Source organism: Hypomesus nipponensis, chromosome 2, assembly GCF_054491055.1.
Source record: "Hypomesus nipponensis isolate SF chromosome 2, ASM5449105v1, whole genome shotgun sequence".
NCBI classification, from domain to species: domain Eukaryota; kingdom Metazoa; phylum Chordata; class Actinopteri; order Osmeriformes; family Osmeridae; genus Hypomesus; species Hypomesus nipponensis.
In genome coordinates, this window is record NC_140362.1 from 7,558,969 (window position 1) to 7,573,955 (window position 14,987).

The 14,987-nt window shown below is 44.3% G+C and overlaps 1 long non-coding RNA gene across 1 annotated transcript in view; it reads right to left on the reverse strand.

Annotated features, from left to right (window-relative positions):
- The window catches only part of LOC146300631 (uncharacterized), a 34,381-nt gene extending 22,523 nt beyond the window's left edge, over nt 1–11,858 (reverse strand). Inside the window, exon 1 of the long non-coding RNA XR_014729426.1 lies at nt 11,071–11,858. This is a non-coding gene — a long non-coding RNA (uncharacterized LOC146300631). The remainder of the gene's footprint in view (nt 1–11,070) is intronic.
- Nucleotides 11,859–14,987: the final 3,129 nt, after the last annotated feature.

Consider the following 14,987-nt stretch of genomic DNA (forward strand, 5'->3'; position numbering starts at 1 on the left):
CAGGTTCAAAGCCAGCTGCAGTCTTTTGGCCTGTCATAATTTTGATAATCTGTTAAACAGGATGACATCATTCTGATATACCATGTGCATTTTCACCTTGAAATATCAACTGTTTGTCACAAAGCTGACCAAAGGTAATACTCTGCCCTTTCTATTCATAAGATCTCAACAGTTGGTGTGTAGCAGAGAGGATAGAGAGACTGACTTGTAACCTTACACTCATGAGTTCAAATCCCCATTCAGCCTCTTGTTGTTGGCCAAACATGAAGTTGTTTTGCTTCTCTTTGTAAAATCTGAACACCTTCATCCACCACAGGCTTGTCAAAGAACGGATACGCCATAATTGATTGTAACTTCTCTTGAGGCTCTGCTTAGTTTCTAAGGCCTTATTTTATGTCAATTGGCTTTTGAAAACAGATAAAGTGACATTATTTCTTTATTTGTTAATTTAAATTAATATATATTTTGGAGATGAAGTAGGCCTAAACACGTGAATCATTCATATCTGCACTTCAAAAAGTCTAAATTTACGTTTCCGAACTTCAGGGTGCTTTCACAACTTTAAGTCCGTTTGCTTGGTCCGAATCAGTGGATGAGTTGCTACTTTGTTGCATTTTTCATTAGGTCCGGTTAGTGTTCACACGGTCCCGTTTTAAGCAAACCAACGTTTGAAAAAAAACCTGACATTTAACCCGTTAATTAGTAGCGTCACATATATGTGATCGTTCGAAAGCGGGCCCCTCAGAGTACCGTCACAAATATGTGATTCTGAACATTCCAACCGACTATTTTCCGATAGACAAAAACTATATGACAAACGCTATAGTATGGCTTCAAAATTTACAATTAGGAGGCTAACAAGTAACACTAGCAGGTAGTAGCATTGCTACGAGTATTATGCTAGGTTGCTAGGTAACGGAAGCTAACTAAAGCTAGCTAGCTTTCGTTTAGAAAATATAACTCACTCTGGTGGCAGTGTCGGTAATATTTAGAACTCACTCAACTAAAGGTAAAAAAAAAACCAATGACATGCGGTCATACAGGTTGTTAATCTATTGGACAGAAAATGTGTGAGGGAAAATCACTTCCTTGTAACGAACAACAATGGACAGCAGCGATCGCAATACTATCTTTAATTGTTATGATTTGGTGTTGCACAACCACGTCCTCCTGGGGGACTTCAATGCTCATGTGGGCAATGACAGTGAGACCTGGAGGGGCGTGATTGGGAGGAACGCCCCCCCCGATCTGAACCCGAGTGGTGTTCTGTTGTTGGACTTCTGTGCTAAACACGGCTTGTCCATAACGAACACCATGTTCAAGCATAAGGGTGTCCATATGTGCACCTGGCACCAGGACACCCGAGGTCTCAGTTCGATGATCGACTTCGTAGTCGTGTCGTCGGACTTGAGGCCGCATGTCTTGGACACTCGGGTGAGGAGAGGGGCGGAGCTGTCAACTGATCACCAGCTGGTGGTGAGTTGGCTCCGATGGTGGGGGAGGACGCCGGTCAGGCCTGGCAGGCCCAAACGTAATGTGAGGGTCTGCTGGGAACGGCTGGCGGAACCCTCTGTCAGAAGGAGCTTCAACTCCCACCTCCGGGAGAGCTTCGATCATGTCTCGGGGGGGGCCGGGGACATCGAGTCCGAATGGGCCATGTTCCGGGCCTCCATTGTTGAAGCGGCTGACCGGAGCTGCGGCCGCAAGGCGGTCGGTGCATGTCGCGGCGGTAACCCTCGGACCCGGTGGTGGACTCCGGAGGTGAGGGATGCCGTCAAGCTGAAGAAGGAGGCCTATCGGGCTTTATTGGCTGGTAGGACTCCTGAGGCAGCTGATGTGTACCGGCAGGCCAAGCGGAACGCGGCTCTGGCGGTCGCGGATGCAAAAACCCGGGCATGGGAGGAGTTCGGCGAGGCCATGGAGAATGACTTCCGAACGGCTTCAAAAAGGTTCTGGACCACCATCCGGCGACTCAGGAGGGGGAAGCAGTGCTCTGTCAACACTGTATACGGTGGGGACGGTGCGCTGCTGACTTCGACGGGGGACGTCCTGGATCGGTGGAAGGAATACTTTGAAGACCTCCTTAATTCCACCAACACGTTTTCCGACGTGGAGGCAGAGTCTGGGGACATCGGGGGGGGCCCTCCTATCTCTGGGGCCGAGGTCGCCGAGGTGGTTGAAAAGCTCCGCGGTGGCAGGGCCCCTGGGGTGGACGAGGTCCGCCCGGAGTTCCTTAAGGCTCTGGATGTTGTAGGGCTGTCTTGGTTGACACGACTCTGCAACATCGCGTGGACATCGGGGACAGTGCCTCTGGACTGGCAGACCGGGGTGGTGGTTCCCCTCTTTAAAAAGGGGGACCGGAGGGTGTGCTCCAACTTTAGGGGGATCACACTCCTCAGCCTCCCTGGGAAAGTCTATTCGGGGGTCCTGGAGAGGAGGGTCCGCCGGATTGTCGAACCTCGGATTCAGGAGGAGCAATGTGGTTTTCGTCCTGGCCGTGGAACAGTGGACCAGCTCTATACCCTCCGCGGAGTCCTGGAGGGTACATGGGAGTTCGCCCAACCAGTCTACACATGTTTTGTGAAATTTGGAACAGGCGTTCGACCGTGTCCCTCGGGGGCTCATGTGGGGGGTGCTCCGAGAGTACGGGGTACCGGATTCCCTGATCGGGGCTGTCCGGTCCCTGTACGACCGGTGCCAGAGTTTGGTCCGCATTGCCGGTAGTAAGTCAAACTTGTTTCCGGTGAGGGTTGGACTCCGCCAGGGCTGCCCTATGTCACCGATTCTGTTCATTACCTATATGGACAGGATTTCTAGGCGCAGCCAGGGTGTTGAGGGGGTCCGGTTTGGTGACCTCAGGATCGGGTCGCTGCTTTTTGCAGATGATGTGGTCCTGTTGGCTTCATCGGGCCGTGACCTTCAGCTCTCACTGGAGCGGTTCGCAACCGAATGTGAAGCGGCTGGGATGCGAATCAGCACCTCCAAATCTGAGGCCATGGTTATCGACCGGAAAAGGGTGGAGTGCCATCTCCGGGTCGGGGAGGAGATCCTGAACCAAGTGGAGGAGTTCAAGTATCTCGGGGTCTTGTTCACGAGTGAGGGAAGAATGGAGCGCGAGGTCGACAGGCGGATCGGTGCGGCGTCCGCAGTGATGCGGGCTCTGCATCGGTCCGTCGTGGTGAAGAAGGAGCTGAGTCGAAAGGCGAAGCTCTCTATTTACCAGTCGATCTACGTTCCTACCCTCACCTATGGTCACGAACTATGGGTAGTGACCGAAAGAACGAGATCGCGAATACAAGCGGCCGAAATGAGCTTTCTCCGCAGGGTGTCCGGGCTCTCCCTTAGAGATAGGGTGAGAAGCTCGGTCATCCGGGAGGGGCTCAGAGTAGAACCGCTGCTCCTCCGCGTCGAGAGGAGCCAGCTGAGGTGGCTCGGGCATCTGATTAGGATGCCTCCTGGACGCCTCCCTGGTGAGGTGTTCCGGGCACGTCCCACTGGGAAGAGGCCCCGGGGAAGACCCAGGACACGCTGGAGGGACTATGTCACTCGGCTGGCCTGGGAACGCCTCGGGGTCCCCCAGGAAGAGGTGGTGGAAGTGGCCGGGGAGAGGGAAGCCTGGGCCTCCCTGCTTAGGTCGTTGCCCCCGCGACCCGATCCCCGGACAAGCGGAAGATGACGAGACGAGACGAGACGAGACAACCACGTTTTTTGGGTTGCTCGTTGGTCTTTTACTCAGGATTATATCCAGGTTATCAAACCATGGGAACTATATGTTTTTGTCTGACGAGCTACCACTTTTTCATAGAACATCACGCACTTTTAGCTGTCTACGTTTTTAACTTTCAACCAACATTGGTCCACTGTGCAATAACAACGCTTTATTTCAGTATATCACTAAATAATTTAAATACCTCGCTACTCAAATGTGTCTTCACAAGTATCTCTGCAATATGATCATCAGCCCATATTTGCCGTTCCTTCACTTCATCATTCGCCCACGTTTTCCCTCAACTCACTTTGCTGCTAAAGAGTGGCACGGTTGTCTCCGCCAAGTGTAAATTCCTTTTTCAACCCACAATGCACTACATTTAGGTTTGCTTCCTGGAATAGGTCAATATTAAGTCCAATTACGTTCACACCTAAACCGAACCGAACCATGGTTCACTTGGAACCGGACCGAGTCCCATCTTTTTAGGGGGACCATGGTTCGGTTGTTTGGTCCGCACTAGAGTTCGAATGCGTGTTCTCACCTCTCCAAACGAACCGTACTTTCAGAGAAAACGGACCATGGTCCGATTGAAACGGACCAAACATGTCAGGTGTGAAAGCACCCTTAGTTCTCCTGAACTAAAGTGCTTTGCGCTCAGGAATTTACTCGACGGAACTGTCTTTTGAGATTCTGTTTCCGCTTGTTTGAAATTATTTGCAACACATTTTAGTTTTGCTTGACTTTTAGCCTGAAAAGGATCAGGCTAGTTCCGAACCTTGGTTACGTAGCTAGAACTAGAATAATCCACCTTTATGGAACGGAACTCTCCCTAAAGTAAGTGAGACTTGGCGAAATAAGTCTCGCTTTCCCTTAATCGACGTTGATGGAACACCCCTCGGATCAGGAGTTTTGTGCGAGCAATTTAAGGTCGCAATTCTTGTCCCAAATATGGCAGGCTTCATTCAGTGATTGAAACAAATATTAATTACACTAAAAGTTTACAGTATAGAACCGACATTGAACGCTCCGAGTAGCCTCAAGTTGCTAGTTGTTGAATAGTAAGCTAACTCTACTTTACATAGTTTACACACTACTTTAGCTGTAGGCTCAAAAAGTTTACCATTAATCTTTAGATTTTGGGGGATTACAATCACTTTCTCTGCTGCGGTCAAGCTGGGTTCTGTACTTTCTGAAATCTTCCACGCAAGTCAACTGTCAGCAGTGACGCTCAGGCGCGTGCGCACACGCAAAGCAGACAGACGCGCTGCCGCTGAGGTTTTTTTTTAACATTCGAATATACATTTTCACATTTGAAATTCGTTTTTTACCACTATTCGAATATATATTCGAATTTAGAATATTCGTTGACAGCCCTTAATATATATATATATATATATATATATAATTTTTTTTCATCAATGTATTTGTGGCCCGGTAATAGTCAGACCGGACACAGGAATGTAATGATTGTTTATATTTATTTGTGGGTTTTTATTCCCTGACTGCACTCTGACAACAGCATTAATCTTCAAGGTTTGAGGAGCTAAAATAGGCACAAAATAGGCAACAGTATAAGCAACAGTAGTGGCAGGGCCGGCCCAAGCCTTTATGGGGCCTTAAGCAAAATTGATTTTGGGGCCCCTCTGCGTCACTTATCGTTGCCAATTAAAAAAGAATATATATTTTTACATAATACATTAAACTGTCATTTCATTTGCTTTTGGGGGCCCTCTGGTAGCCACAGGGTCCCTAAGCAGCCGCTTAGATTGCTTATGCCTTGGGCCGGCCCTGAGTAGTGGCTCTCTTCTGAATAATGAAAGAAAATAAACAAAATACAATGGTTGAGCCACACAATAGAGAACAATGGGAAATTAAAACATTTTGCTGACAATTAACCATTGTTCATGACATTTCTTTATATAGACTCACTTTATACTGGTGTACTGTCAGGGCTAGCTGCAAGGAGGACCCAAAAACGGAGTGCGGAACGGAAAGTTTATCACTGAAAACTCACGAGCAAAGCTTTGGTACCAAAACAGAAAACAAGCCGTAGAAGGAACTAAAAGGGATGATCCAAAAAACGTGGTCAGGAAAGGCAGGGTCCGAGATCGGGAAGGCAATCCAGTGTCCAGGGAGGGGTACGGCAGCGGCTCAACGTGGCTGGTAAAAAGTATATTGCAGGATCTAGAACAGGTCTCGAGCATAACAAAACTCTTCGGCAAAGAAGGAGGGAAAACAGAGGGTATGTATAAGGGGTGTAATCAATGCAAACAGGGAACAGGTGGTGAGAAGGAAAATATAAAGAACGCTGCAATGACACGCAGTGACCACTAGGTCACCCCTCAAACCCTGACAGTACCCCCCCCCCCCCCAGGGGCGCCACACGGCCTACAGCGAAAATCACCAGTTAACTTGATTTAAATTTGCAAAAAATTTAAAAACATACCCTCTAACAATCACTGCTGATAGACGGCCTAAAATGTTGTACGCCCTGATTTCTGATACCGTGGCGGCAGAAATTTAGCCATGAAGGAAACACTGCACTATATATTGTGGAAGAAATTTAGATTTCCTGTGTGCTTACATTATTCACTAATATCTATCAAGAGAACTAGTCATTGGATACTAGTTAGTATGTTCTCATGTAAGCTTGCTATTAATAAGAGTAGATTGTGTCTATGTGTCAGGGTTAATAGATGTTTGAGATCAGGAGAAAGTACTGGCTAAATGGTCCTTGTCATGACTACAAGGAGAGCTCCAACTATGAACTCTGTAGTTTGAGTGGTCATGTGTTGGGAGCTGTTAATCTCTTTCTCTGAGACTGTTGTAACGTCATTACTGCCTGACTGTCACTATCTATGTTTACATTCTTGTGCCCTATAAAAGATGGTCCTCTGTCCTTCAGAGTGGAGAGAGACTTGATTGAGACCTAAGCCTGGTGTTGTGTTGTCATTTATTGTCAGAGGTCTGGTTTTCTTTTTTTTTTTGGAATTAAAGTTTATTTATTTATTTATGAACATACATGGTACATATCTCATAAGGTACAGTGTGCAGAAGAAAAAAAAAGAAGTCAAGAATACAAAAATTACATATTGGTTGCGTGGTCCTGGTTAAAAGAAAACAACATACAGAAAAGACAAGCTACAAAAGGTATACGACCGATCATACACCACGGCATTAAAATAAAAGTAAGAGGATAACAAAATGGATCGGAACATGTGTGCAAAGGCCGCTCTTTTTTCCCCGCAGTCCGCTAGTGAGATGTCAGGTATTCCATAAAGTAATCCCATTTTCCCAGAACCACGTGCCCTCTGCCCCTAATTCTCGCCAACATAACCTCATATGAAGCAGTTTCACTCATCAGAGCCTTCCATTCATTAAGTGTCGGTAATGTGGGAGCTTTCCAATATCTCAGTATAATTCTGGCAGCTGAGGCTATCCCAACCATCAAAACTGAATGGGCACTTTTTGTCAGTTGTGGAATTTCTGTTTTATCACCCAGAAGGCATAAACGTGGGGAAAATGGCAGAGATAGTCCTACCCATGCCTCTAAGAGATCCAATACTCTATGCCAGAATGGGTTGACCATAGAACATTCCCATATGAGATGTACAAATGTGCCCCTCTCTGTTTTGCATTTCCAGCATGTGTCGGTACTTATTAATCCTATTTTGAAAAGCCTGCACGGTGTCCAATAGTACCGGTGTAGAATTTTATATTGAGTGAATTTACCTCTGGTTTCCTTTATATATCTACCATTATCAGTCAAAATCTGTTTCCAAGTATCATCGTCAATCAGACAGTCAAGGTCCCTCTGCCAAATTATCCTCAAATCGTCACACGTGCTGCTGGTTAAATACATTGAACTACTGTAGAATGATGATGCCTTATGGTTGAGTGGGTTTTGAAGATAGTCAATTACTGGGTTGCCCGTTTCATTTGGCCGGCACTTTTTTGTGAAGCAGTGTCTTATCTGCAGGTATTTCCAGAAATCCCCTTTATCTCGTAGATTATACTCTTGGGCTAATTCAGTGAATGACTTAAATACACCATCTTTATAGAGATTACTTATTGTATGTATTCCCTTGTCTAACCATCCCCTCCAAAATACAGTTTGTTTCCCTATTTTGACTTCGGAGTTTAACCAAAGTGATGCATATTGCTGCTGGCAATGTGAAACCTTGTGTATTTTATGAACCTTTGCCCATACCTCCCTAGAGTATTTAATTATTGGGTTCTTGTCTCTCTCCTTGTCAGTTGACTGCTGAGATATTACAGTTATAGGCTGGAACAGCTCGGCCAGAGTCTTTTCAATAGCGGCCCACTCCAAACCAGACTCTGTCCCACTCCAATGTTTAGCTATCTTGGCCATTTCAAAAGACCAACTATATAGTCTAACATCCGGCAAACCCAGCCCTCCTTTATCCTTGGGTGCATACAATTTACTCAACTTAAATCTGGGCTTCCTCCCAGCCCATAGAAAGTCTTTAATGAGATTGTCATACTTTTTAAAAATGTGATCAGGTATGCTGAGCGGTAGCATCATGGATACATAGTTAAATTGTGGGGCTATTATCATTTTAACAACATTTACTTTACCCCACAGAGTTAAATTTAACTTCCCCCATTTTCCTAAGTTTGTTTTGGTTTTCTGAAGGAGTGAATCAAAGTTGAGAGTAGTCATCTCATGTAGGTCTGAGCTTAATTTAATACCCAAGTAGATCATGCCCTTAGTAATCCATTTGAAGTTATGTTGTGTTATTACTTGTGGATGACAGTGTTTTGATATGGGCATTGCTTCAGATTTGGTCCAATTGATTTTGTAACCCGAAAGCTTAGAGTATTCACCTATGGTGTCCATCAGAGCAGGCAATGAGTTTTTAGGATCACTGGTCAGAAAAAGAATGTCATCTGCATAAAGCATTAGTTTGTGCTCGCTATCACCACCCTTCACTCCTTTAATGGAGGGGTTTGCTCTAATTGCAGCAGCCAGAGGTTCCAGGGCAATTGTAAAAAGGAGTGGCGAAAGGGGGCACCCTTGTCGTGTTCCTCTGGAGAGATCAAAAAATGATGAAGTTACACCATTTGTCATGACCGCTGCTTTGGGGGAGTTGTACATTATTTTTATCCATTTGCTGAAACCAGTGCCAAAACCAAACCCTGACAGGGCCGAGTGCAGGAAACCCCACTCAACCCTGTCAAAGGCCTTCTCAGCATCCAATGAGATAGCAGCCACTGGTGCCGTGTCGGAAGAGTTCAGCCACATTAAGTGTAAAAGCCTTCGTAAGTTATCAGTTGAAGATCTACCCTTTATAAAGCCCACTTGGTCTGTGTGTATAATGTATGGTAAAACCGTTTCAAGCCGTAAGGCCATTACTTTGGCCAATATTTTACTATCAACATTAATGAGGCTAATTGAAATTAGCAGGGTCTGTATGATCTCTACCTTTTTTAGGAATCAGTGATATAAGTGCTTCATTCAGAGTTGGTGGGAGTGAGCCAGTCTGAAAAGCCTCATCAAATACATTGGTCAGTATAGGGGCAATTATATCTATATACTCTTTATAGTACTCTACCGGGAACCCGTCACTTCCGGGAGATTTCCCAGTTTTCATTGATAGAATGGCATTTTTCACCTCTTCCTGAGTCACTGATTTGTCTAAGAGGGCTACCTGTTCGGGCGAAAGGTTTGGAAGATTTATGTTCATGAAAAAGTTCTGCACTGATAGTTTGTTTGGTGTAGCTTCTGATCTGTACAGAAGTTTTTGAAGACCTCATTGATTCCCTTGGAGGAAGTCACCAGAGAACCCTCTGATCTTATTGCTGGAATTACTTATGCGGAGCTTTGTTCTTTGAGCTGTCTAGCCAAAAGCCTGCCTGTTTTTTCCCCTGACTCATAGAAGGTTGTTTTTAATCTAAACAAAGCATACTCAGCCTTTTTATTAAATATCTCATGTAAATTGAATTTACATTTACAGATGTTATTAAACAAGCTATCAGAATATTGTCTGGCCAGTTCTCTTTCCATTTCACTCAATTCCGCTTCTAATTTCTTGATGGCATTCATATTTTCTCTTTTCTTCTTGGAAGATTGTGCAATGATCTTGCCTCTAACATAAGCTTTTGATGCTTCCCAAACCATTGCTACTTTGTCTGTGCTTCCCATATTGATCTCAAAAAATGATGACAAATCCGCTGCTAGTTCGTTATTTAATACCTCATCATGCAGCAGGGATGTATTCATTCTCCACCTGCCTCGTCTTGATCTATCTGACTGTATGTTTATACAGAGGTCAACAGGTGCATGGTCTGACAGGAACATAGCATTAATATTGCTATCAAGTACATCATTAATCAGGTTTTGAGATATCAAAATAACGTCTATTCGTGAGTAGGATTTGTGGCAGTGGGAGTAAAATGAATATTCTCGACCTCTCGGGTTAACCAACCACCATATATCAATCAAACCATTGTCCTCCATCAGTGAGTGAATGGCAGCTCTATCTTTAGGTGTTGATGTTCGGGTTCCTAAAAGTTTGCTTTTATCCAGTACACCATCTAGAACCTGATTAAAATCTCCAGCCAGAATCACTTGACCTTGTGCATTCCCGATTATGCTATTGACCTCGTGAAAAAAATATGGGTCACCTTTATTGGGGGCATATATATTGCAGAGTGTTAATTGCATACCATTTATGATGGTTTCAAGACATACAATTCTTCCATTGTCATCTTTGGTTTCTTTCACCACTGAGAAATTCAGCCTCTTATGAACCAAAATAAGAACTCCATTTTTTCTTACTGGAAAAGGAGCTAAAATAAACTTGCCCTACCCAGTCTCTTTTAAATTTTTTGGCCTCTTCATCCTTAAGATGTGTTTCTTGAATGAATGCTAAGTCAGTTTGTTTATGTTTAAGATATAAAAGTACCTTCTTCCGTTTAACCGGATTCCCACATCCATTAATATTCCAGGACACTACCTTAACATATGAATTATTTGCCATTCACGTAATGAGAAAATAAAAAATGTATGCAAGCATAGATAAATAGCAGCAGTCTTATTCTATCTGACCTTCTTGTACCAATATTATAATCAAAGACGTGTGTACCATTACTGAGTATAATGAAAATATCTAAGTAAACAAACATGACCAAACTGGTCAACCTAAACCTATCCTCTTCAATAGAGGAGAACACATTAACATAAACAGGCCTCCGAATACCAACTTGAGACTCATTCCCCTTTAAAACAGTCAAAGGGAAGAAAGAAAGAAAAAAGAAAAAAACAATTTGGTCTGTGGAATGTCCGACTAGCTCCCTAGTTCAGATAGCCACACAAACACTGTCCAGCCCCAACATACCTCTCTCATTCTCCTTGTTATTTTCGCAGATCTTCATCATCGTTTTATTCTCCATCCGGGTTGTCTCCGACCTTGTGCTCCGTCACAGTCATTTGTTGCTCGATGAACTTGACAGCCTCCGACGCATCATGAAACTTTCTGCTCCTCCTCCTCCATGTAAATCCTAGTGTCGCCGGAAAAGCGAGACTGAATCTAACCTTCTTTTGGTGGAGCAGTTGCTTCGCCTTTGAAAAGGCCTTCCTCTTCTCAGCTAGCTCCTTTGTCATGTCTGGGAAAAGGGAAATGTTGCATCCACACCACACTGCTCCACCTTTCTCCCTAGCAGCTTTGAGAACTTTGTCTCTCGCAGTAGAACGCAGGAATTTCATCATGACCAGTCTCGGCGATTGAACGTTAGTCGGGCGGGATCCAGGAGAGCGGTGTGCTCTTTCAATTTCGAACTCACTGTCAACGTCCAAGCCCAGCCCCTCTGACAGGATCTTGTTAATGCATGCCTCCATGTTGTCCCCTTCGAGACCCTCTGATAGACCTAGCAGTCTCACATTGTTACGACGGCTTCTGTTCTCCAGATCCTCCACACGGTCCCATAGGGTGTTTATGCGCTTGTCGTGTAGCTCGCTGTTGCCCACCAGTTGCTGCTTAGTGTCCTCAATGTCCGATACTCTGCCTTCGACCTCAGTCAGCCGTTCTTGCATGGCGTTTACTACATTTTTTAGTTCAGCAGTAGTTTCTTTGATCGTTGAAACATCTGAAGCGACCTTATGTAGCGTGGCGCTAATTTTACCCACTTCAGCAAAAAGGGTTTCCAGGCTAGCATCCTGCTCAACTCGTGTTGGGCTAGCACCACTGGGGTCACTGGAAGCAGGTTTCCCACGTGTGGACTTGAAGTATTTGGAGGAAGCCATAGTTTATATTTTCTGTGCGTCAGTCGGTATAAATTGGTTGAAATTAACGATGGAGTATTCTCAAACAAAAATTCGTCAAAAAATATGAACAAATATGAAGAAATAAACGGATGAATTGATATTAATTCGGTGGGGCTTCTGGATAGCTTCTAATGTGCGACCATCTTACTCGGCGATCCCACGTGACTCCCCCAGAGGTCTGGTTTTCTCTCCCAATCTGCAGATTGATAAATACTTATTAAAATCCAGAACTCAACTGAATTTAGTCACTCCGTTTATGAAGAGACGGACAAAACACTTTCTTCATCAATTGGCGTTGTCGAGCAGCAGGATTGCAGAACCAGATCCAGGAGAGACCCACGGCGGCACCAGTATAAAGCAGAACCCGTGGTGCACAAAAGAAAATGGTAAGGGGATCCTTTTCCAAAACCCCATTCATGGACTGCTTTATGCTTGGTGCGCCTGCTGTCCCTCTGCGATGCTGGTAACGTAAACCATTTAAGAACCTTTTATTGTGACGTTCAGTTGGGAGCCTGGTCTTAGCAGACTAGAGTCTGCTAGGCCTCAACAGGAGGACGATAATATTAGAGTTTTGGTTTAGTAAATTTGGGTCATTTGTTGACTTGCTATTTTTACTTTGTCTAGGTCAGAGTTGACAAACTCTGATAGCGTACAAGAACCCTGGTCGCGGGAAGTATTGAAAAAGTATGTAACAGAATCTGTATTCTTGATCTGAGGTAAAGGATCTGTTAACAGAGAATACGGACCATATACTCTTGATCTGAGGTAAAGGATCTGTTAACAGAGAGTTATGGTTTTACAGATACAGACCAGGGGTGAACCAAACAAGGAAAGGTATGTGTTATTTTTTATGCATGTTTACAGCTGAAAATTTTAGTTGAACAGAGATATTATGTTTGTTTGAATTGTATTAAGTTGAACTGGATTGTAAAACGTTTTGTGTTGGGCTTTTCTCTTTTGAACAGAGATCTTATTGGGACTTTTATTTTTGTTTATATTGTAACTGTATTAAGTTTTGTTTTGGGCTATTCTTAAGACCAAGCACAGTAGGTGGGCGGTCATAATGTATTAGGGTCAAAGGCTTTATGCGAGAGACCAACTTTAAGGGTAAAGTGGTTTTATACAAGTTAGGGATACTTTGACAATGTAAAGGGACAGTTAGGCTTTTAACTGACAAGCTTGGCATTTAATGATCAGCGAGGGACACAATCAAATACTAAGGGAAAGACAGACAGACAGTTTATGAATTAACTCGTCTCTTTTAAGCACAAATTGTGTTTTTTTGTTACTTATGAGGTAACGGAGTTGTGGAGATAATTGTATGCACGTTCCCAAAGAGTTGGGTCTCTGTAGGCGCGTCCCATGATGGAGCGCCCGGAGGGTGAGGATAGCTTGGCTTGAAAAGGGCCATATTTGTAGTTCACAACCACATGATGTTGTAGTTCTCTTATACTTTAAAGGTGACATGACATGAAAACTTCATTTTATGAGGTTATTTAACATTAATATGAGTTCCCCTAGCCTGCCTTTGGTCCCCCAGTGGCTAGAATTTTCGATAGGTCTAAACAAAGCCCTGGGTGTTCTTCTCCGCCTTTGACAAAATGAAGGCTCAAACGCTCTGTTTGAAAATCTCCTCCAAGTGACGTAGATACGAGAAAGGTTACCTCCCCTCTCTCTGCTTTGCCCGCCCAGATCATCTTGCCCGCCCATGAGAAACTGAGCTACAGTACCACCGTGCAAGGGCAAGTGCGATATCGGTTTTTCCTGGAGAGACATCATGGCGAGCAAACAAACGAAGCACAACAGTTGCTCAGTGCTTGAATGTACAAATGCAAGCTCAAATCTTTATTTAATTCCTTCACCCAAGCCTCTGCACAACCAATATCTCAATTTTATTTTCACTGGAAATGCGCCGACACAACTTCCCAAAGTTTTGCATGTCTCCGCCAAACATTTCAGCCACTACTGTTTCCTCAACTTGAGCCAACACAAAGCTGGCCTTGCTGAAATTAAATTCTGGATCATTACTAAATCTCCTTGGTCAAGCTACAAAACTTGGACAAGTAAGTTAACTAACGCTATATAATTGTGTTGCTTTACTGTACATTGTTTCCATACCCTTCGAATGTGGCTGTAACATTAGCTCTGCAGCTAACAGCTGAGTTACTGTTGCTAACGTACAAACCCTGTAACGCCAGTGTTGTACACCTCTTTATTTGGATAACCGTTATGCTGTTGGTGTTATGGCGTGCGCGATATCCGCCTTTCCCCTCTTTGAAATTATTATGAGTGTGCACCTCTGCAAACCAGGGTGATCAGATGAGAAGGGGCAAATTCGAAGCATTTTACAGCAACGGGGCTACGAGCCAGCTGAGTTACTGTCGTTAATGTAAAGGTAGATGGCATCAAGTGTGTGTGTGAATACAAACGCTGTAACGCCAGTGTTGTACACTTCTTTGTTATTTGGATAACCGTTCTGCTGTTGGTGTTATGGCTCGCGATATCCGCCTTTCCCCACATTGAAATGAATGAGTGTGCACCTCTGCAAACCAGGGTGATCAGAAGAGAATGGCTAAATTTGATGCATCTTACAGCAACGGGGGCTACGAGCCATTGCGATACATCCGTTGTAAACATTAGCGCATGTTGCCGCCCCTCTCCTCCTCATTAGCATTTTAAGCTACAGACACAGAAACAGCGCGTTCTGAGGAAAGCTGATTGTGGGACTACTTGTAGTGGCTATAATTCTGCACCATGGCTGAATTTCGGGAAAGAGACTTCAGATACAGTATTAGGGGACCACTAAGGCCTATATAAAAGCATCCAAAAACAGCATGTCATGTCACCTTTAATATTGTGACCGTTTTACAGTGCTACCAGATTGTGCGACTATTCTAAAGTGCTGTGTGATTCTTGTTGCAGTAAATCATAAAAGTTGGTGACATAGCCTACATTTATGAGATTTGTTACAGATACTTTGTATTCAGATAC